Below are 24227 nucleotides of genomic sequence, written 5' to 3' on the forward strand. Positions count from 1 at the left end.
AGGACCTGGGGATCAGTATTTGTAAAAAGCTTTAGAAGTGTACGTCACACAACCAGTCCCTAGGCCTCTGTGGTGGAGGCCCATGTGTCCCTCTCCTCTAAAAATGGGAGGAACTGGACAAGGAGGGGCCAAGGCACATGACTCAGAGGGGTAAGAATTAGAAGGGCTCAGTGTGGGGACAGATTGACCTGGGTGAATTGCTTCCCCTCTTTGAGCCTTGTTTCCTCAGGAACAATGATAACTGACAATTAGGAATGATGATAACTTCTGCCTCATGGAGTTGTTATGAAGAACAATTTATTCTTTTCTCCCATGGTCAGGCTTCCTCCCATGGAGAAAAGTGAAGGCCCCAAGAGGGGAGGGCTTCAGGTGTTTTTCTTGTATTCCCCACAGGGTTGAGGATGCAGATGGGGTCCTGTGGATGCCTGGTGATAGGCCATCCCCTCCTCTCCATCTCCACAGCCATCAGGTGGGGCTTCATTCTCTGCCACCTGGCCTGTGGCCCCAGCCTCCCTCTGCATCTTGCCAGTCCCTCCCATAGGTCATGCAGGGGAGAAAGACTGGCTCTACCCAATGGCTCTTTCTTAAAACTCCACAAGGTTCCATGGGTACTCTGTTTGCCCTGTCCCCTGCCCCTTGCCCTTACACCTGGGGCCTCTGTTGCCCAGGCATTCTGGGTTAGTCCCGAATGGGCTGCCTGGGGGTTCCTTCTGGCTTGATTTCTTCCAACTGTTAATCTCCATCCTGCAAAAGGGCTAGTGCTGGGTGATACAGATCGTGGCCTGGACCGCAACACCAGAGCTCCCTGAATCCTGCTTTGAAACAGAGTGAGCCAAGAAGAGACACTTGGAATCTTGGGGTGAAATTCCTAGCTAGGTGGCCTAGAGCAAATTGCCTGTCCTTTTTTGGGGCCTCAGTTTCGTTGGGTGTCAAATACAGGAATGCTAGGACTGGTAGGGTTCTGTGAGGGTTAGAAATGCTGTAGCTGCAATGCCTGGAAAAGGGAGTTGTTCAATGAAAGGCAGCACGTATCTTTACTTGGGTGCACATACCTGCCTCCCTCATCAAGCTGGGAGCTTTCTGAGGCCACGACTGTGCTTCTCTGTAATATAATAGCTCTGTCTACCAAGCATTTCTTATGACCTAGGCAGAACTTCCGCAGGATAAACAATTATATTTATTTCATAGGGTTGTGTGTGGATTAAATGAAGAGGTTTGTCCTCATTTTACAGATAAGGAAACTAGGCTCAACTAGGTTAAATTCCTTTGTAGCTTTGTATTTCTCTGCCCCTGCACAGGGCCTAGCACAGGGCAGACACTTGAATGACTGAATTTGTAGTACCTGGCATAGCAGTGACTTGACCCTGTTCACAGGGCATGTGGGAGAGACCCAGGCTTCCTGGCCCCTTCCCTTCTCTTTCCTGGCCTCCCTGGCAGAAAACGAGGGTGTGAATCCATTGTTGGGCTGGCAGTGAGGGCCTCAAAAGTTCAGAGGCCAAGTGCAGGGCAGGAGAAACTCACCAAGGGGGACATTTCAAGGAGCCAACGAGCAATCTTTGAAAGCCTGAGTCAGATTAAAGAGGAAGGTGAGGTGGAGAATGGTAATGAAAATGTGCAAACTCCTGCCTCTACTTTGATGAGCAGAGTTTTCTATTGATGACCTCAGTGGGCAGAGGGGCTCAGTGCTCCCTTGCCTTCTTCTGGTTTTTCCTCTTATTGTCCTATTTGTGCATAGATCTCTCCAATGGGGGGGACCACACTTGTTTAATTTGACACAGGGCACCACTGAGGCCCACAGAGGAAAAAGACCTCCGCAAGAGCACACAGCCTGTGCAGGAGGAGAGCTGGGTATAATAGACTGAGTGCTGTACTTGGGGTCAGGCTGTGATCCCTTTCACCGCTGGCAGCACCATGACCTTGGACACATTACTTTAGCCTCTCTGAGCCTCAATTTGCTCATTTAAGAAATAGGAATAGATATAGATTAAAATTCAAGTTAGTTAACGTATACTGTATTATTAGTTTCAGGGGTAAAAGTTAGTGATTCATCAGTTGCATACAATACCTGGAGCTCATTACATCAAGTCCCCTCCTTAATGCCAAACACCCACTACGCCATCCCCCCATCCCAAAATGGGAACTTTAATTGTCTCTACCCTATAGGGTTGACCTAGGGATTAAATGAGGAAATGAGTGCACCCTGGCTAGCACAGTGCCTGGCAAGAATAGATGTTTCAAAACGTGGGTTCATTTGTTTTTTTGATCTTTGGCTCCTGTCTTCTTTTTTTTTTCAACTGCCCCAGCTCCCTTTCGGCTCACCTTTTCTTGTTCCTTGGGCTCTTTATACCATGGTGTCAGCATGTGGTTCTGCTACACAGTTCTTGTTTTCAGAAGCAAGTGAGTGGAAGGAGAGTTCAGTGGACAGCTCAGAACCTCAGGAATCAAACCACATGAAATTCATCTCAAAGGAGACAGTGATTTGACCCACAGGAGTAACCTGCTGGTTTCTGACTTCATTTAGTGTGTGCAAGAACTGAGGGAAGAAAACAGAATGCGGCGCTGGAGACTGAGGTTCAAGTCCCAGCTCTGCCACTATATGGCTGTGTGACTCTGGGCTGCTTCCTTCCCCTTTCTGGGCCCTTTCACATCTGACAATAAGGAGACAGGCCAGGGGAAGTTCTCATACTCTGAATTTCTAATTTTATTCTAATTATATGTTTCAGGGAGGAACAACTAGGCCCTGGATCGGATGTGATGAATGAATCTTCTTAATGAGAAGTGGAAATCATTTGTGGTTGAGAGCTGTGCCTCAGATCAGAGTGACAGGATACATGGCCAGGCTATATTTTCCAGCAGATTAAGTTAAAAGCTGTGGCCCACGACTCTGAAATATGAAGAAAAAAGGAGAAGATGACAGGATATTTTTTCAAAGAAATATTTTCCAGCCGAAAGGTGCAGCAGATCACTTCCAGGAATTTGTTCTTGTTCTCTATCAAAGGTGAAGAGTTCAGAGTCTTCAAGGAAACAAGAAGATGTGGGATGCAATGAGGAATCCAGCCCGGTGGCCTTGGGCCATTTACTGAATCCCTCTGAGTCCCAGTTTCCTCATCTCTAAAATGGGGCTGATCTTTCCACCTAGTATTGTCGTTGCAGGGATTAAGTGAAGTATTGAGGGAGACAGCATCCCTCCCATAGCTCATGATTCCTAACTAGGAAGATCTGAGTTTGTTCTGGTCCTGACAGGGTGTGGCTGGTCCAGAGCATCAAAGAGATAATTACGGGGATTGCCAGTTTCATGACAGGGAGTCAAGATTGCCATTTTAGACCCAGGGTGTGGCCATAGTGATAACCTTACCATTTTGTTTCTTTATATTTATTTATTGAGCTAGTATTTACTGAACACACGTCATGTCCCTAACATTTTACTGGTTTACTGGTGGACAACAGCCTCTCCTACAATATGTAAAAGCACCTCCATATCCACAGTCTCCTCTCCACCCTGGGTCAGCCCCATTCAGCAGCTGCCCAAGTGAAGAATGGGTCAGCATCCTTCCCCCTCCCCCTGCATCCAGATGAGCACCACATCTGGTTCATTCATTCTCCTCCTGTCACCCACAATGACCTTCCTCCTGCTGTGCTGTTCTAGACCATTACCCATGTCAGGGATCTGACATCAGCCTCTTTCCTACACGTCTAATCCAGGTTCCATATACCAGCCAAGCAACTCTTCTAAAATGCAAATCATTCCACTGTCCCACTCAGAACTCTTCAGTGGCTTCCTTCTGCCCTCAGCAGAAAGGATACAGCCTTTTATATGGCTTAGCAGAGCCCCCCATGTCCTGCCCTGCCCATGTCAGCTTCATCACATATGACTCCTTCTGATCAAACCTTACCTGGCAGTTCAGGATGGGCTGTTTCAAGCCTCTATGGCATTGTTGGGCACCCTTCCTCTGCTGGATTTCACTCTTCCTGTTAGCATCTACTCAATTTTGACCATCACCTTCTCTGTAAAGGCATTCCTGAGTTTCTCTCAGCAGAGCTGACTCCTTTTCTCAGCTGTAGAAATAGACTCTGAGAAAGGAAGTGACCATCCAAGGTCACAAATGAAATGTGACACAGGCCCCCTATATTAGTCTGTAAGGGCTGCCACAGAATACATAGACTGGTTGACTTAAACAACAGATATTTACTTTCTCACAGTTCTGGAGGCTGCAAGTCCAAGATCAAGGTGCCAGCAAAGTTGGTTTCTGGTGAGGTTTCATTTCCTGGTTTGTAGATGGCCACCTTCTTGCTGTGCCCTCACATGGCCTTTCCTGTGCTTGAACACCCTTGTATCTCTTCTTCTATAAGGACACCAGTCCTATTAGATTAGGACCCCACCCTCATGACCTCATTTAATCCAATTACCTCCTCGAAGGTCATATCTCCAAATACAGTCACACTGGGGGCTGGGACTGCAACATACGAATTTTAGAGGGACATAATTCAGTCTATAATACTCTTGTTGCTGGAGATCTAAGGCTAGCAAAGAGAAAATGGTTTGGGGCAAGATGGGACTGTGGGTGTCCTGTGGAGGTGCAGGGAGGAGCTTGGTGGTTAGAGAAGTAGAAGCAGAAGACTAGAACAATCAGGGGTGAGTAGGGGAGGGTTTTAGTGGCCTAGGGTGAAGGCAAGGAGGGAAGGACAGCCTGTGCAAGAGTGTGGGGTCTGCACTAAATGTAATAGGCTGGGCTATGGAGGGGGTGGGTACAGAGGAGGATGGTGAGCTCAACCTGCCTTGACCTTGGGAGGGAGTGGAGAGCAGGTCTCCCTGTTTGCAGAGCAGGTGGTCACTAAAGGCTGCTATCCACTGAGAGAGCTCAGCACCTTTCAGTCACCCTTTAGCTCTTCCACATAGGGATGCACACCCCCAGTCCCGGGAAGTGGTAAAAACAATTGCCTAATTTAATTGTCTGGCAAGTAGCAGAGCCAGGACTTGAACTCAGGGATCCTGATCCTCATCTGTGGACTTTTCTCAGCAATGAGGTGCCTAGGGTACAAAGTTTAGAGAGGCATAACCCTGAGCAGGAGTTCCTCCCTTCTTGTCTCACCCTTGCCCTGCCCCAGCCTGGCCTCCTCTGAGATGACCCCTCTTCTCTCTAACCTCCTCCATAGCTGAGGCAGCAGGCTGTAAGCACCTGCAGCTCGGCTTGGCTTTGCTCCTAACCAAGTGGGAGACATTAAGTTAATGGTCCTATAGGTGAAATCAATCCAGTTAAAATTACTGCCCTCTCCTTCCCCTGCTCACTTTAGAAGCCAGCGGTGCAGCATTATCTGTTCTTACCTCCTCAATTCATGTGTCCCCTTGGTCCACTTTCAACCTTGGGGGGGCTGGCACAGAACTGGGGTGGGCTTGGGAGGAGTGGAGGTAGAGCCTCAATCCTCACTCTACTCTATGGCTTGGGCCAGCTGTTGTCAGAGGGCAGGGAAGGGCTCAGTTCTCATAGCTGAACCCTGAGTTCAAGTCCTAGCTCTGCCACCTCCTGACTCTGTGACCTGGGTAAGCCTCTAGGCCTTTCTGAGTCTCATCTCCTCTGTAAAGTGGGCAAAATAATTTTTGCTGGTCCACCCTGTCCAGGCCACAATGAGAGATTGATGTGAAAAGTCTTTAAAAGCCGAACAGGAGTATGGCAACATTGGAAATAATGTTTGCTAACACTTTCATAGTACTTACTGTGTGCATCTATAAACCTATGATATATATACTACCACCACTATCATGATCATCCCCATTTGGAAGACAAAGGAAACTGAGGCTCCAGGAGTTAAGTAGCTTGCCCAGGGCACACAGATAATAAATAGTAGAGGCAGGTTCAAACCCTGGCAATCCAGCTCCATATCTGTGCTCTTAACTACACTGCCAGTTTTTCTTCTGGGGCCTTTCCCACTTATTTTTAAATGTTAATTAAGAAGGATCACTTGGGGCGCCTGGGTGGCACAGTGGTTAAGCGTCTGCCTTCAGCTCAGGGCGTGATCCCGGCGTTACGGGATCGAGCCCCACAACAGGCTCTTCTGCTAGGAGCTTGCTTCTTCCTCTCCCACTCCCCCTGCTTGTGTTCCCTCTCTTGCTGGCTGTCTCTAGCTCTGTCAAATAAATAAATAAAATCTTTAAAAAAAAAAAAGAAGGATCACTTGCTTACTAAAAGCAGGAACTTTGTATATATTTTTTTCATTTGATCTCTCTAAGGTGATGGCAATTATTTAGATGGCAATTATTTCTCTACAAAATTATTATTTTGTAGAGAAAATGGAGAAAGAGGGACATATGGCTAGTGAATGGAGAGTCAGGATTCAAACCTAGGTCTGTTCTAAAATAATAACAATAGTAATGACAATATGACAATATTCATATTAGTAACTAGTTAGACACTGCTCTCAGGGACAGGATAACCTGAATTCTCATTTAGCCCTGCCTCTGATCTACACGTGACCTTTTGCAAGTGCCTCCCCTCTTGAGATCTCATATTGCGGTTTCTGCTTCTAAGATCCCTCCAGCCCTGGCAGGTGGTGATTCGCCAGGGTTGGCAGTCTGAGGGCAGTTGATTCCCTCAGATAGAGGTATTTGTTATCTGTACATTGGAAATATTTGTGTGTCTCAACCTAATTAGTGAACAAGCATAATAATAATAATAAAGCCACTCTGGAAAGGGAATTGCTGTTGGAAACAATTGTTTAGAGAAAACACCATTTGTTCCCAGCTCTTGCTCCCTGATGGGATGCCGGGCCACTTGTTTCAGTGACAGATGCCTTTTGACTGGGGTTTTGAAGCATGAGCAGCTGCATAGGGTAGAGGTGGGAGATGGAGCTGGCCCATTCTCAGCTGGCCTCTGAGGAGATTCCCAAAGTCTCCTGGAGGTGGGGTACACTCTGCCTACCCTGCAATCATGAGGTCCCCTGACCTCTGGGACAAGGCTAACCCCCTACATCCTGATACTACCTTGTAGATTTTGACTCATAACTGTGGTCTTGAATGCACAGTGACTTGCTCAGGTCACTCAGCAAGATGGTGGCAGAGCCAGAACTAGAATCCACATCTCCTAATTCTTTCCATATATGGTCTTCTGAACCAATGATGATGTCACCACATCTGACTTTAGTATCTGTTATCTGGTCTGCCTGCCTGTATAAGGCTTGTCAGGAATTACTAACTTTTTTGTTTTTTGTTTTTTGTTTTGTTTTTAAAGATTTTATTTATTTATTTGACAGAGAGAGAGAGACAGCCAGTGAGAGAGGGAACACAAGCAGGGGGAGTGGGAGAGGAAGAACCTTTTCCTCTTCTGAAGTGGGAGGTCAGGGATCATGCCCTGAGCCAAAGGCAGACGCTTAACGACTGAGCCACCCAGGTGCCCCAGGAATTACTAACTTTTTGTGTCCCGCTAGTGACCCTAACATTACTATCATCCTTTGGCCTGGACAGAACACCAGGGGAACTGATGCTGGTTATGTGACCTAGCAGAAAAAGTGTCCGGGGTCAGGCAGGTTAAGAAGGGCTTGAGTCAAGTATAATTGTTTTGGTCTTGGTCATATGACTCCCTTGCTTGTGTGTGATTGACAGGTACCTCCATTCACCAGCAGGTCTTAGTTTGATTCCTCACTTATAAAATAGAACAGTACTCTTTGTTCTCCATACCCCATTCACAAGGGCATCGTGAAGACAAATTACATGAAGAAATAAAAAGTGCTTGTAAACTGAAGAGTATATAAAAACGTTATTAATAATAATGGCCAACATTTACCAAGGACTTTCTATGTGTGTGTTAGTTGAAGTATTAATGCTTGCTGCTGGAACACACAAACTTCAAGTCTCAGTGGATTAAGCAACACAGGCTTATTCTTACCTGCCATAGTCAGAGGCTGGCCAGGTGGCTCTTGAGAGCAGCCTTTTTCTAATTTTATTTTCTTGGAGTCTTTCCCTTTCAGCCTCACTGACAGGGGTGACAGAAGCATGGAAAACGCATGGTGGATTTAGGGCCAAGGTTAGAAGTGCTATGCTTCACTTTTATCTACATTCCATTGGCCAGAATTCAGTCTCATGGTTCCTTGTGGGAACTGGGAAATGAAGTCAAGCTATATGCACAGGAGGAAAATAAACCCATTTGGTGTACACATGGCATTTTTTCAGCTACAGGGTACCATGCACCTTGGTAATCCTCAGAGCAATCCTCTAAATGGTTTTATTACCCCCCACTTTTTTTTTTCAGATGAAGATATAGAGACTGAGAGGTCAAATGACTTACTAAAGATGCCGAATTAAAGGGAGTGTGGTGATCTGAATTCAGTCTGTCTGGCTGCAAAGTTCCTGCAATTTAATTTTTTTCCAGAGGAAACTTCTAGCTGTGAATGGATCAGTTTAATTCATGTTATTTATTGAGGGCCCATTAAGTGCCGAGCACTGTACTATCTCCTATAAAATGTCATAACCATTCCTTTTCTTCTTTTGCATGATTCTAATTCTGTCTAGTCTTTAAGGTTCAGCTTCAGACTGTTCCCTTCAGGAAGTTTCCCCTGATTACCCCTGGAAGTCACCCTTTTCTGAACCTCTCTTGTGCTAGCTTTATTTCCAGGAAATTATGTGCAGGAGAGAGTAAGGTGCAGGGTGGATCCTTTTTTCTTCCAGGAATTGACAACTGAAGTTCATGATTTAGAAAAAAGATACCAACTCCCCACATTTTAAAGAGACTGTTGGGGAGTCAGGGCCAGTGGTGGCTGAGATTCCTGGTTTAAAAAACAAGCCCTACTCTGACCACCTCCACACTAGAAGCAGAGGAAAGGGAGAGGGAAAAGCTGTGTTACCTCCCACCCCATTCCCCTGGAGGAGACAAAGGATTTCCCCTTCCTGAGACAAGGCTCCAAGGAAAGAATAGACTGACATTTTGTTTCTCCATTTAACTTCCCAACCTGGCTCTGGTGTAGCAGCAGAAAAGCAGAGGAGAGATGGGTGGTGGTTTGGCCAGACAAAAGAAGTAAGGACAAGCTCCCTATATCAGTCAATTCTCGAATGTGTTCACAAGCCTCTGATTGGAGACCCTCAGAGATTAGATGAGATTAGGGTCCTCATCAGTGAGAGGCATCAGGGGATTGATTTGTGAGACCATGATGGGAGGTGTCAGCCAATGATGAGGCAAACCTCAGGGGGAGCAGTGCATAAGAAAGCTTCTTGCGGAGGGCCCTCCTCTGCAGAATTTAGGGGAGAGTCCCCAGTTCTACAAGGATTGCACAGACAATAAACCAGGTCAGTGGCCAAAGCTAAGGCACAATTAGGAGAGGACAAGCTCACTGTGAGCTGTCACACTAGAAGTCCATTACCTCCTGCTTCCCTACTTGTACCCCAATACCAGAGAGTGGAAGAGGTAAGAGCATACTCGACCTGCTAAAACAAGAGCCAGATGCTTGAACAGGGTTAGGGATGGTGGGGTATAGGACAGGGAATGATAGAGATGGGATAGCAAGAGATTAGAATCAATTATAAGAATAAGAAAAAAAAAGTAAATAGGATTGTGTCCTAAAGAACTCAAATGAGATTGTTCTAATAACTTAAAGTGACTGAAAAGTTATGGTTTCAGACTGAGAGTTTGTTAGGGCAGCCTACTACCCAGCAGGAAAAGGGAGAGTTCAATAGAGCACAGTTGGTAGCAGTTATTGGAAAAATAAAACTATTCCAGGTTTATACCCCAATGAACTGAAACTCCACAGTAAATCAGTTTCATACTCATCCATTTAGCTACTATTTGATGAGCTTCTAGTCTTTGCCAGACAATGCTCTTGGCACTGGTGATTCCAAGGAGCTTACCCTGGTGAGGAGACAGACAAGTAAATGCTGTGAGATAGGATTTGTGTGATAAATGCTGTGAGATAAAATGGTAGAGTATGTTGGAGCATGGAGGAGAGAGGGACTCAGTTATGGTTGTGTGTCAGAGGAGGGGTTGGGATTTTTGGGATCATGAAGAATGAGTGGGAGTTGACAAGGTCATTGCATTGGTGAAGGATATCCAAGTACAAAGGCACAAAGGCATGAAATACTCAGACACATTAGGGGAACTGTGAGGAATGTGTTTGAGCAATGCATAAGGGGTGCTTATTACTGCCACGTTGCTTCTTATTTTCATTTTATCTCCTTTGCCCAACTGGATTGTATACTTCTTCAAGGAAGGGCAATGTCAAATATCAATTTTATCCCCTTACTACACCTAGCATAGTTGTACAAATGTAATACTGAGCTGTTTTTCACTGGAGGGAATCCAGCAGAAGTTGCGTGGTTCTCAGGGCTTGGGGAATTCTGCAGTGGGAGGAAGGCAGATGGGCCAGTATGTGGCTTAGGGCAAGTCATCCTCCTGTCTAGGCCTTAGCTTCCTCTCTGTATGTAAGAAAATTGACCAGATGATCTCCAGAGTTAGCTTGAAAATAGCCTGAATTTAGAATTTGGGAGATCAGTGCAGTGGATTGGAAGTCAGGAGTCTTGGTCCCTAGTTTCATCTCTGCCTCTAGCTAAGTGTGTGACCCGCCCGTTCTCCTCCAGACCTCAATTTCCCTATTTATAAAATAGAGGAGTGGCACACTATATTTCTAAAGTCTTTTTTAGTTCTGATCTTCTGTGCCTTTCTCACTGAACTCAGTTGACCTTGTCTTGGCCTGGTGTCCTTGCTCAGGAAGGCCTCACTTTCCTCAATATTCTTCAGACACATTTTCAAACTCTACGGGGTAAGGGAGGGAGATTAGGGCCAGGAGAGGGTATTTGAGTGAGGCAATGAATATTTATAACAGACGCTCCCACCAGAGGACACATTAAGTCTTGCAGCATAACAAAACTGAATTACCATGAAATAAACTTTCTTAATTAAACCAATTAAATTTCTTCCCAGTATGTAATTTAGAAACTCTGATAAACCCTGGTTGAAAAGGTTTGTTTTAGCCTTAAGCTGGCTGAGAAAGCAGGAACATCTGGTTGGTGGTGGAAAGGCCTGTTTAGGCTGCAGGCCATGGAGGCTGCACCACGGTGGAGCTATCCATGGTGCTGAAACAGCCTGTGCCTCACGGCTTCAATAAAGGACACAGCCAGGCCAGGGCCCAGTGGTGCTTAGGAGATACGCTATTTGAGGACAGCATCTTCCACTCAAGGCAGGGTGCACTTTTCTATTCCTATGCTTGACAGCAGCCACTCAGAAGTTAACCATGTATTATCCCCACCCTCACAGATCCACTAGAGTTTGAAAAGATGCCATGAATTTTCTTAGATTCATGGAATCCTAAACTTGCATAGCTAGGAAGCATGGTCTGGTCCACATTCTTCATTATAAATAAAGGAAATAGGTCTTCAAAGTGTTGAAATGACTTGACCCAAAGCCACACAAGAACAGAACCCAGATCTCTGACTCTAAATTCAGTGCTCTTTTCACTAGGATGTTCTTGTAGTCAGAGAAGCCTTTGAGGGCAGAGGCCATGTCTCGCTCACCTTCATTTTTCTCTGAAATCTATCTTAGTGTCTGGAAAAATTTTTGAACAGATGAATACATGCATGTTCTTTATATTCCTCCATAGTCAAATACATTCAATAGCACTCATACCATAATGCCAATTACAATTTTACCTTTGTAAGATTATTATAGATTTTAAAATGCCTTTTGTCTGTTATCTATCTTGAATCTCACAATAATTCTGGAAGCAATAATGTTAGTACCATTTTATATCATGGAAACTGAGGTTCAGGGGTCTAGTGGCTTGTTCAAGGAGTCAGTGAAGAAGCTGGGAGTAATATCCAGCTCTCTTGATTCCTAGCCATGAATGCAGGGCTGCACTTAGCACATGAGGGGGCAAAACTAGAAGGGTAGTACATGGCTCCTGCTCGCAAACTGCAATCTAACTGGGGAAATAACCTATTGTGTGGGAAGTGTGTGTGGGAAAAATGTGTGGGAAAAATGTACAAGTACTGAGGAATAGGTAATGGATGAGGTGGCATGGACTAAAGACAGGTGACTCTGGCATTTTAGGAGAGGAGGGGGCCCCAAAGGCTTGTGGGAGATTAGAGAAGTCTTGGGAATCAAACTGGTGCTGGAGGGTGAGTGTGCTTTTGATAGGTAGAGAAAACACCATTCTTATGAAATCAAACAATTTTAATGCTGGAAGAAACTTAGAAGTTATCACCTCCTACTCCTTTATTTTATAGATAGTGAAACTGAAATGTAGAGAAATGAGGGATTTGTTCAATATTATAAAGCCATTTATGGCAGGCTTTTATATGTAGTCACTGGGGTCACAAGGCAGGTAAGACAAGGTCCCTACTCTGAGAAGTTTCCCAAGCTAGTAGAAGGAGGAACATGGAAATGAGTAGGTGCATTCAAGTGTCACAAAGAATTTAGGTGGGGCCTCACGCATTTGCAAAGGAGGGGGTACTCATTTTATACAGTAACACACTCAAAGTTCAAAAGACTACATTTGAAATGGTCAAGGTCAATAAGAGTCAGGTACCTTATGTCAAAATCCCCTTTCTCCACTCCGAAACCACACTTGATCTTAGCCAAAAGGCCAAGAAGCAATACCCCACCCTGAAACCAATGACTAGAAAGAATTTCTGCCTAGGAGTGGCTTAAGTTGGAACAACAGAGAGAAGCAGGCACTGAATCTGGAATCTGAAGGGTTAGGTTCCAGTTCTGGCTCTGTCTCTTTCTGGCTATGTGGCATTGCCTTGCAACTTCCACTTCAAGGAGCATCAGTTGTTCCATTATAAAATGGAAGGAGGGGCTACTTTGCCTTTTTTCAGGGTTGTGGAGATGATCAGAAGAAACATCTAAGTATAAATACTTAGTTAATTATAAAGTGATAAAGCAGTATATATGTTATTATTCCTCTTTATAGAAAAAAAGTCCTGGATTATAGTTGAGTCACCTCTCTGGGACCCTGCTTTCTTGTCTATGGAATGAGATGATACCCGTCCCATCTACCTTACAGAAATGGTATAAAGTGAAAAATATCCATAATAATAAAATGATAGATATAAACAAACAAAAAGTGTGACTGTATTCCTGGATGGGGATCAGTGATTGAGTAGAAGGCGAATTGGGCATTGTTACTGTAAACTCACGTTTGTACCTTGAATCCATTTACAAAGCACATTCACAGCCATTATCACATCTAATTCCCTCAACAGCTCTGTAAGATGAGCCTATAGGGATGAGCCTATCACAGATGATTAGCCGCATCTCACAGATGAGAAAACTGAGACAAGAAAGTGATGAGCTCAGAGGCTGAATCTCAGTATAGCCTCAGAGTCACCTCCTTTCCTTTCTTTCCAGCCAGCTCTCAGTCCCAGGGCCCAGAACTCTGTCTTTATGCAAGTCAGTTTGGAAGACAGACCAAAATCATGTTCTCTTGGACTTCCCTCTTGTCTTGGGGAGCAGTACTGGTCTTTTTCCCTATTCATTCAGTGCTTAGCCCTGGTGGTGCTTGATAAACTCTCTTTCCCAGAAATGGGTTGGAGGTCTCACCTGCATGGGTTGCCCCTATAAACTAATAAACAGAGCCACCTGTACCTTTTTCTTTGTTCAAAGGATTCCAGATGTGAGACTGGAACAGCTGTAACACTCCTTAGGATGCTTTTGGCTGCTCAGGCTGTCTCAGCCAAGACATACTTTTCTTTGTTTCTGATCTCATTTGAGGACTGTCCTCCCCATTATGCAGGCAGGACCTTGGGGGTTATTGTCTACTCCGTTCATGTCCCTCCTTTGCTGAAATCCTCCAGTGGCTGGATTACACCAGTCCCTATGTGTGTTCCATTCCCCATGAAGATGCTAAAGAAGAGAGAATAAAATCATTCTATTTTGGGGTTTGGGGACATAATTGAATTGTGTTTTGTTAGAAGGTTTACTGAAAAGAATCTCTTCCACACTGTGGCCACGGAAGTTTGGGAGACTGTTAAACTGGAGCCTTTAATGGGAGCTGAATATATGGAATCCAGGAAGTAGGCTTGGCTGAATCTTTTCTCATCAGGGGCAGAATCTGGGTGTGAAGCATACAGATCCAATTAGGAGGGGAAGGGATTATCAGGACCAGAGCTGGTCCAGGCACAGGAAACGCTAATGCCTGTCTCCTGGGGAGCAATTATTGGCAGATGATTATCTTCCAGGGGCAGCTCAGGCACCCCTTCTTTCAGGATGCTTCCCTGATCTTCAGGCTGGGTTGGGGGGGGCAGCTCATCTCTGGGCTTCCAGATCTCTGGGCTTCTCTCTGTCTCAGCCCTTATCACACTGTGCTGCTATTGTCTGTGTTAGTGATTACCTCCCTCCACTAGACTGTGAGCTCCCCTAATGCTGGTTCTGGCTCATCTTCGTATTCAGTTCCCAGCACAGGGCTTGGCACAGTAGGTTTAGCATTATGGTTAGGAGCATGGGCTCTGGAGCCAGACTGCCTATATTTGATTCCCAGCTTGACCACTCACTAGCTTGAAAACCCGGGGCCAGTCATTTAACTTCTTTGGGTCTTTATTTCCTCAACTATAAAGTGGGAATAATAACGGTAATTACTTTAGAGGGTTGTTGTAAGGGTTAAAAATGTAAAGCATTTCAAAGAGTGCCTAGCATAGAGTAAGTACTATCTAAGGGCTGGATATTATTATTTAGATCTTGATTCTGTATTTTGGATCTTCACTTATCAGGAGGTATGATTCCATGCTCCCCCCTGCCCCCCATAGCCACCAGCATAGCTGTGGCAGTGAGTTCCAAGTGTCTGGGGCTGGAGGGCAGCGCAGACCAAGGAGGATTGAATAGGAAAAGTTATCATTGTTTTTGCAAAATTTGACCCTTAATGAAGTCTCTGTGCTCTGTGACATGAAATGCAATTAAACTGACTCCTTTTTCTACACCTAATCTGCTCAACTGATACCCGTCACCTGGGTCCAGAAGATGCTGAGGGGCATTAGTGTTCTATATGGCAATAGGAAAGCCTTCTGAAGACTGATCCAAACTAGCCTTCACTGAGTGTCTGTGTTGAATGGCCTGGTGGTGGTGGGGGGGGTTGGAGCCAGTGGAGAAGAGTGAGCAGAAAGTATAAGAAAGTTTCCTCCTGGGGAGGCTATGGTAGGATAGTCCAACTGTATACATCTAAAGGACACAGAATCTGGTGCTACATAGGTGTTTAAAAAAATAATAAAATAAAATAAAATAAATAAAATAAAATAAAATAAATCCCAAATCAATTTGGTGGGGAGGAGTCCTGGAATGACCTTTGGAATCTGGCAGTCTTGGCTCTGCCACTTACTGGATGTATGATCTTTGGGAAATTCATTTGCCATTTAAACCTTGGTTTCCTCTTCTAGAAAGTCTGAGAGGCTTAAAATAAATGTTCTTAAATAAAATAAAACCAGCATTTTTAAGCTAAAGCAGATTCCCAGTTCTCACTTCAGAGATGTTAATTACTTGGGCCAGGAATGGAGCCTAGGAATCTGTATTTCTAAAACAACCATGTGATTGTGTCTAGGTGAACAAAGTGTGTTTTTTCTGGATTTAAAATGTTATGGGTCTATAATTTTCTCAAGGCGAAGTTAAAAATCTGACCATATCTGTCATCTGTATAAAACTCTTCACTGACTCCTGTTGTTTTTAGGATTAAATCCTGCTTTCCTAGCCTGGCTTGACTGCTGGCCCCGATTTCATGTCTGGACTTATCTCACAGCATTGTCCTCTTCCACTATGTACTCCTGCCATGAAAGGACTGTTTGCATTTCTTTCTTTTATTTTATTTATTTATTTTTTTAAAGATTTTATTTATTTATTCGACAAAGATACAGCCAGCGAGAGAGGGAACACAAGCAGGGGGAGTGGGAGAGGAAGAAGCAGGCTCATAGCAGAAGAGCCTGATGTGGGGCTCGATCCCATAACGCCAGGATCACGCCCTGAGCCTAAGGCAGACGCTTAACTGCTGTGCCACCCAGGCGCCCCTGCATTTCTTTCTTTCTTTTTTTTTTTTTAAAGATTTTATTTATTTATGTGATAGAGAGACAGCCAGCGAGAGAGGGAACACAGCAGGGGAGTGGGAAAGGAAGAAGCAGGCTCCCAGTGGAGGAGCCCGATGTGGGACTCGATCCCGGAACGCCGGGATCACGCCCTGAGCCGAAGGCAGACGCCTAACGACTGCGCTACCCAGGCGCCCCTGCGCTTCTTTCTTTTAATGTCTTTCTCAGTTTACTTCATCCTGGAAGTATTGCATACCCACTCCAGCTACAGAGATTCTGCCTTCCTCTGAGCTACGGAAGCACTGACACTTGGTACTTCTCACTCATCATGGGCAGACTGCCTTGTATGGTTATTTATGTGTATTTTAGCTTTATCCTGCTCCCCCTTGCCCTTCCTTTCCCCCCACATGAGACTATAAGCTCCTGGAGAGCAAGGATTCATTCAAGGCTGCTTACTCCCTGCTTTCAGTTAACAGAGCATCATAGATGTTCAAAAAATATCTGAAGATCAATGATGAGATCTCCTTTAGAGTAGAGGGCCCTAAACTTGCTAGTTGGTTGTTCATCTTGGGGTGAACCAAGTTTGTTGCTTCGTTCCTTGCTGAGAAATACCCTGTAACAATCAATCACAGAATAAAAGAAAATTTCATGACTAGCAATATTACTTTCACTTCTAAATTTATCAACCTGAAATTATCACCCATTAATGAGAAAACTGTTTTATACTTTGTTAAAACTGTAAACAATTTATAGTTATTACTTAATAATATTATAAAATATTATTATGTAATTTAAAAATAATAATAATTATTATTATTTCCCTTAGCTGTGTAAGGGAAGGTGTGTTCATTATGCTCATGCATATCTGTTTAATAGACATAATTACACTGTTAAGGTGTGTTTGCAGGAGATAAGTTTATTGAGTCCTTCTGGGCTCTGAAATCCCCAGCCAGGACTCCTTTGCTGTCTTCTTCTGCTTCCCTCAACCTAGGCTACATGGCTGTCATTAATTCTGCATGCTAACAGCTTTGGTACCTAAATAAATAATTATGCTTTTCAATTAAGGAACTCAAGATCTCTGGAACCCAAGCTGACCCAGACATTAAGAGGCCCCATTGCCCCAAGAGGCTACAGAGGCAGCTGCAGCTCTGTCCTTAGCTAGACCAGTCAGACTCATCCCAGAGTAAGACTTTTCAGAATCTGAAGTGTGGACCATCATTGCCCACCACCCCCACTGCCAGTCATAATGACTTGGGGGATTCTGTTCTGGCCTGGGGGTCAGATCCTTAGTACTCATCCCATATTCATCTTTTGCTTGTTAGATCAGTGATTTTCAAACTTGAATGTGCCTACAAAGCACTTGGTGATCTTGCTAACGTGCAGATTCTGTCTCAGAAAGTCTGGGGTGGGGCCTAGGATTCCACATTTCTAATGAGCTCTTAGGTAACACTGATGCTGTTGACTCATGGACCACACCTTGAGTAGCAAGGAGCTAAACTATGAAATTTACCCTCTGAGCCTCATCTTCTTTATCTTCAGGTGGAAGGTGCTAGACTTGATGATCTCTGAGAACTTGCCCAGCTTGGATTTTCTGTAATTCTAATAAATGATAACTTTGGCTTTCATAGCCAATGTTTATAGCAACTTTATTTTTAATGGCTAAAATACAGAAACAACCCAAATATCCATCAAACTGGTGAAAGGATAAACAAATTGTGGTATACCCATACAATGGAAAACTACTCACCAATAAAAAGGAACGAACTACTGATATATTTGATGACATGGATGAATCTCAAATGTATTATGCTAAATGAGAAAAGACACAAAAAACAGCATAATGTGTTATGCTATTTATATGAAATTTTAGAAAGGAAAAACAACAAGGACAGAAATCTGATCAGTGGTTGCAAAGGGCCATGAGTAGGAGGAGGGTCTTGATAGAAAGGGGGCTTAAGCAAAGTGCTATGGAAAGGGTAACGAAAATGTTCTGTGCCATGATTGTGGTGGTGACACATGAGTAGATGTATTTGTCAAAACTCATTGAATTATACACATAAAATTGGTGAATTTTATGCTGTGTAAATTATACCTCAAGAAAGCTGAACGAAGAAACCATCCTCAAACCAAACCCCATAGTTACTGTTCATTGAGTATTCAGTATGTGCCAGGCATTTTACAGAGATTGTTTTGCTTCTTTTTACTACTCTTTCAAGGTAGGATTACCCCCCAGATGGGGAAGCCTAAGCTCAGAGAGGAAATGACATCTTTCAAATAAGAGGCAGGCTTTGAACCCATGTCTGATGACTCCAGCACCTGGGCTGCTTCTGGGTGGCTGCATTGACTCCCACATCCCTCAGTCCTTTCTTGTAGCCTAATGAGTTCTAAAAGGTATCCCAGGGTCATGCCTGCTCCTGGCCTCTCTACCAGGGACTTTCATTTTAAGAGGTATTGTTACTATGCATACATTTGTTGAACATGGAACCCACCTTGGTTAGAACATGACTCTAAAGTGACATTGGCAGCATGGTAGGTACAAAATATCATCAATACACACATTGTTTTACATCACTTTAAATTAGAAAAAAGAGGTTCTTTTGGGAGCACACAGAGTTTGGAGGAGTGGGGCGGGGGGGAGTGGGCCCAGTGGGGAAGGTGGAGTTCCTGGTTAGGAGGTGTGGAAAGCACAGCCCAGTGGCCCATCACAATTTACCTGGGAGACTGGGATTATTATCTTCTCCATTTTGCAGATTGAGAACCTGAGACTCATAGGGGTTTGGCAGCTTCCCTGAGGTCATACAGCTTGTTATTGGCAGAGACCAGGCTTGAACTCTTTTGTGGCTCCCAATTCCATGCCTTTTCCCTTTTCCACAAGCAAAAAGAGGACACAGAGCCCCACCCTGGAGAAGTTTACAGGGATACAGCAGCTGGCTCACAGCCATAAAAGAACACTGAAAAACAGCTTATAATCACGTGGACTCTATGAAGTAGCTAAAAAAAAAAAAAAAAGAATTCAGAGGAGAACTGTGTCAGAGAGGGCAGAAGCAGTCAGGGAAGACTTCCTGGAGGAGGTGAGACTGGGCAGGTTAGCTGTGGAGGTTGCGTACAGCTGGGGCAGGCAGAGGTGGGGGAGTTATATTTGTGTCTCCTCCCCCAGTTCCCTAGGAAGGCCATGATCTGAACTATGGGAAGAAGACTTGAACCATGGAGAGAATACTTGGGAGGCACAAGTCTTGTGCCTGGCTAGGGTGGCTGGAAAAACTTGCTGCTGTTCTTTTTCTTATTCTGCCCTGAGGGCCTTCCCTGTTTGGGAAGGGGAGGCAGCAGGAAGGATATCAGCCACAGACGAGTAGAAGTGAAGTGGCCGTGTCCTTAGGGCCTTCCAAATGGCCCACCTCTTTGTATCACCAAGATGGCCAGCAGATCTACCCACTCAGTCAGGCCAGGCATCAGATCCTGTTGCCCCAGGGGCTCCAGATGTGGCCTAGGAGCTGCTGGATATTACTCAACCACCCCCAATGTACCCTCACCTCTGACCCCATCCCCACCTGGGACCAGGCTACTCTTCTGGGCACCCAGGAGGCCTGTTGGCTCCAGCAGCTGGTGCAGGATTAATAATTGAGGCTCTCTCCTGAGCTTTGCATCCATCAGGGACTAGTCCTCCTGCTGCCTGCTATTATTGTGCTCTGATCAATTAGTGGAGAAGAAATGAGGTCAGAGAGAGCAGGTGTGGGCTTGGCTTTGTTTCTGGGGAAGGGCTAGGCTGGGCTGGGGCTGGTGTGGGGTGGTGATGATGAAGAGACAATTCTCAGGGCCTTAGGCCATGGGCAGTAGAGAGGAGAATAGACCACAGCAAATACAGGGCTTTTAGCTCAGAGGGTTTGGCCTCACTGTTGCCAAGAGATAAAAACAGCATTTGGAAAACATTTGTGCTCCAGGCTGCACAGGGCACTGGGATGGGCCCATTAGCCACTTAATGTCCTGGATAATAACCCTCGGCTTCTGAGAATGTCAGCTGGAAACCCAGACTCTACCAACAGCGTGGAAACAGGCCAGCATCCTTGGCCTCATGTTCAAAGCCCTCTCCATTTAGCCAACCAATCCTGCTCGCTTCATCTATAACCTTCTCTCATGTGGCCCTATGCTTCAGCAACCTGGGCATGTCCTGAGTTCTCTTATTTCCTTTCCTTTGCTTAAAATGTTGTGCCCTTCTGCCCTACTCTGCTCCATCTCCGCCTGTCGAAATCCTCCTCATCCTTTGCTCACCATGTCATATATTGGCTATTTCATGAAGCTTCTCTTACAGTCCTTATCAGCAGTTGTCTCTTGCCTCTGACCTAAAGGATGACAACAACATTTTTCTTTATATTAAGGGAATCTGAAATCGTTCTCCTTTTCCTCTTCAAGAGCACTGGAATCACAGAAGGCCATGATATGTCCAGTTCTGGATAGCTGGCCTTGACTGTACCTGACTTGTTCAGAGACCATGACATGTCCAACATGATTTCAGCACACAGTAGGTCTGAGGAACTGTGTTAAAGCTAATACCCATTTGTACATATGCAGTCTATTTCTCTATATTACTCTAAACACATGAATGTGTAACTTTTTTCACCCATCAATGCCTTCGCGCTTGCTGTTCCCTTTGGCTTAAGTATCCTTCCTTGCCTTTTTCTCTGACAAGAGCCAGCTCCAAGTCATGTTAATCTGTGCTCTCTCTGTGACTTGTACTCTTGTTTTTGATGTCATCATTCACACTGTGCTGTGAATGAGGTAGGCTTTTTCCCCTCTAAAGACTTAAAGCTTGGTAAGCAGGCAAACAGCTACAGCATAGTCTGCAAATCCAGGGTTGACTCACAGATTTCAGGCTTTGGTGTTGTAAAAGTTCAAATAGTATTAAAGATTATTATTAGTAGTAGCTAATAAAAGGTTTATCTTCTCCAAAATCAGAGTTGCAGCTGTATTGCCCAACTCTAGGGCACACCATTGTCATTGTGGTTTAGGTACGTGGGTCTACCTGGGCTTGCATATTGCACAGGCTTTAAAACCATATCTGGAAGCTCTGCTCCAGTCCTTCAACTCCAGTTCCATTCCCCAGAGGTAGCACTGTTACATATCTTGTGTATCATTTCAGATGCTTTACACATATCAAGCATTTGTGTGTATGTATCCTTTTTTACACAAATTGGATTATGTCATACATAATCTTGCATTTTGCTTTCTTGATGTATCCTGAAAATAATTTCCTAATAGCACATCTGGATCTACTCCATTATTTTCATTATATGTGTGTATAATAATTTAATTAGTTCCCCGTTGATGAACATTTAGGTTGTTTCCAATCTATTTTATTTTTTAAATTAATTTTTTTATTTTTATTTTTTGTTTCCAATCTATTTTAACACTCTAAACAATACTGCAACAAACATCTTTATGGCTATATTTTTGAATGCTTTTGGGGAGTTAGTTGTCTTTATGGCTATATTTTTGAATGCTTTTGGGGAGTTAGTTGTCTGTGGAATAAATTCTTTGAAGTTGAATTGTGGAGTCAAACAGAAACATGTGTTTCAAATTTTGATGCACATGACCAAATTTCCCTTCAAAGACTGAGCCAAGTCTTCTAAGATGAGTAGGAACTAGTAAGGTAAAAGCATGAGCATAATGAACAGCATGAGTAGAGGCATGAGGGCTTGATAAACCACAGCCTGTTTGGAGGAAATGAATCGTATTGTGTGGCTGGATTATAAAGCAAACATCATTGCATGGTGAGTAATGAGGCTAACCTCTCTGAGGCAGTGGCCAAGTCACTCAGGGCATTGGTCTAAATCTCCGAGGTTTGCACACAATGGCTTTGCTGGCCAAATCTGGCTCCCTGCCTTTTATTTATTTATTTATTTATTTATTTATTTATTTATTTACTTATTTTTCAGATTTATTTATTTACCTTAGAGAGAGAGAGAGAAAGAGCATGAGCGGAAGGGGCAGAAGGAGAGGGAGAGAGAATCCCAAGCAAACTCTGCACTGAGTGTGGAGCCTGATGTGGGGCTCGATCTCACCACCCTGAGATCACGACCTGAACCAAAACCAAAAGTCAGAAGCTTAACCAACTGCACCACTTAGGTGCCCCTGCCTGCCTATTTTTTTTAAAAGAGAATTGTATTGAAACATGCCACACCCATTTGTTTACCTTATTGTCAATGACTGCTTTTACTACAATGGCCCAGCTGGGTGGTTCCAACAGAGTACACAGAACCCACAAAGCCTAAAATATTTACTACCTGGCCCTTCATAGAAAATTTTGCTGTTCTAAGCTGTAATACCAGCCTGAGAACAGTGGTAGATATTGGACAGTTTCAAGGAGTTGAGGGACATGGTTAAATTTGCATTTCAGAAAGATCACCATCACTGTGTGAAGAGTAATGGGGGCTGGGGGAAGTCTGAAGGAGCAGGAAGGAGGCTGGTGCAGGACCCAGGTGAGAGATTATGGCCCTGGGTTAAGGCAAAAGCATTGTGGATGAAGAAGGAAGGGTGGATTTAGTGGTGCTTGAAGAATAGCTGGGTGTCAGAGTGAGGAATGTCCACTTGAGAAGTCAAGGATGTTTGGGAAGGTGCTGTGTTCTGGTGTTGACATGTATGACAGGTGGGTCAGACATCCAAAGACTCTGACTCCATTCTGGCTGCTGGTGCCAGTGCCTAGAGTGTGGCTGCCCCTGGACCAGACTCTCTGGTTTCTCTTAACTTGAAAGACCAATCTCTTTCAACCCTTAAGTTGGCATTGGCAAAAGGAGACCCTTACAAGGGATGACTTATAAGGCTGTGCTCAATTTTTACCTTCTCCTATGGTACTAATGCAACTTTTATTTTATTTTATGTTTTGTTAGTAACCATACAGTACATCATTAGTTTCTGATGTAGTGTTCCATGATTCATTGTTTGCATATAACACCCAGTGCTCCATGCCCTCCTTAATACCCATCACTGGGCTAAGCCATCCCCCCACAACCCTCCCTCTAAAACCCTCAGTCTGGCAGCTTTGATTTTAAATGTAGCCCATATTCTTGATTTTCTGCCCATTTAGAAGTTTATCATCAAGATGACTTAAATGACCCATGGAGCAGTGAGGAACTTGGACTCATGGGATAGATGGGGCTGCTATTTTGCTTTTACCCAGTTCCACAAAGATAATCTCCTGTCACTTCCAACGAGAGAATACTTTCCTCCCTCTTTGAGCTGATGGGGGTATCCTATTCATATCAGAAGGGTTAAGTATAAAGAGCAGGTGAAGAGCTGGGAATGATTCACTAGAATTTAAAAGGATAATGACAAGGAATCTTAAGGGTGCATTGGAATCAGCCTTTCCAGAAGTCAGTCTCAGAATTACTGTTGTCTGAATCATAAGAATTATGTCCTAATGACAACACAAGACAGACCATGGTTGTCCAGATAAAGGTAGAAAACAAAGAACAAGTACATCTCAGAGAAGCCTGTGGTAGTAATTGCTCTGACTTTTAAAACAGAGCAGTTTGGGACATCCTCTGGAAGTCTGAAGATTGACATGAGCTATAGGGAATGAAGCAGAGAAGAGAGAAGAAGGGAGAAGGAGGGACATTAGAGGACAGAGAGAATGAGGAGCAAGTGAGTAAGAATGGAGAATGGAGAAAAAGAAACCGAAAAAGTTCCTGTGCATGGGAGGTACAGGTGAGCTATTTATTATGCCAGGAACTCCACACCCATGACTCATTTATTCCTCATAATAACTCTGGAGTGTACATAGTATCACTATCACTTTATGCATGAGGAAGCTGAGGTTCACAGAGAACAAGTGGCAGAAGTAAGGTTTTAAACCAGGACTATCTGACTCCCAAACCTGTGCTCTTTCTTCTACCCTCTACGGGGCCAAGAGTGAGTAAGGGGTAGACTAGGATAGAGGGAAGAGAATTTAGGAAGGCAACAGGACTAGAGGAGTCTCACAAAATCCAAGTGCTTGCCAAGCCCAGCTACTCATGGCTGAGCAGCCGGCTGATTTTTCATAAAATAAAAGAAGTCCCTGAATTGAGAAATATGTGTGTCTCCTAGATTGGATTGTGCAGTGAACAGTAGCCAGAGCGAGCAGTAATCCATCACGGCCTGGCGTTGGCGGGTGCTGCCAGCCGGAGCCCTGGTGGAACTGTTGTGAAGGTGACCTTGGGGGAGAGCCAGGGTCCAACCTTCAGCTGGCTCCTGGGAGTCCAGGCATGGGATGGAAGGG

The sequence above is a fragment of the Ursus arctos genome, unplaced genomic scaffold (genome assembly GCF_023065955.2).
Source record: "Ursus arctos isolate Adak ecotype North America unplaced genomic scaffold, UrsArc2.0 scaffold_12, whole genome shotgun sequence".
NCBI classification, from domain to species: domain Eukaryota; kingdom Metazoa; phylum Chordata; class Mammalia; order Carnivora; family Ursidae; genus Ursus; species Ursus arctos.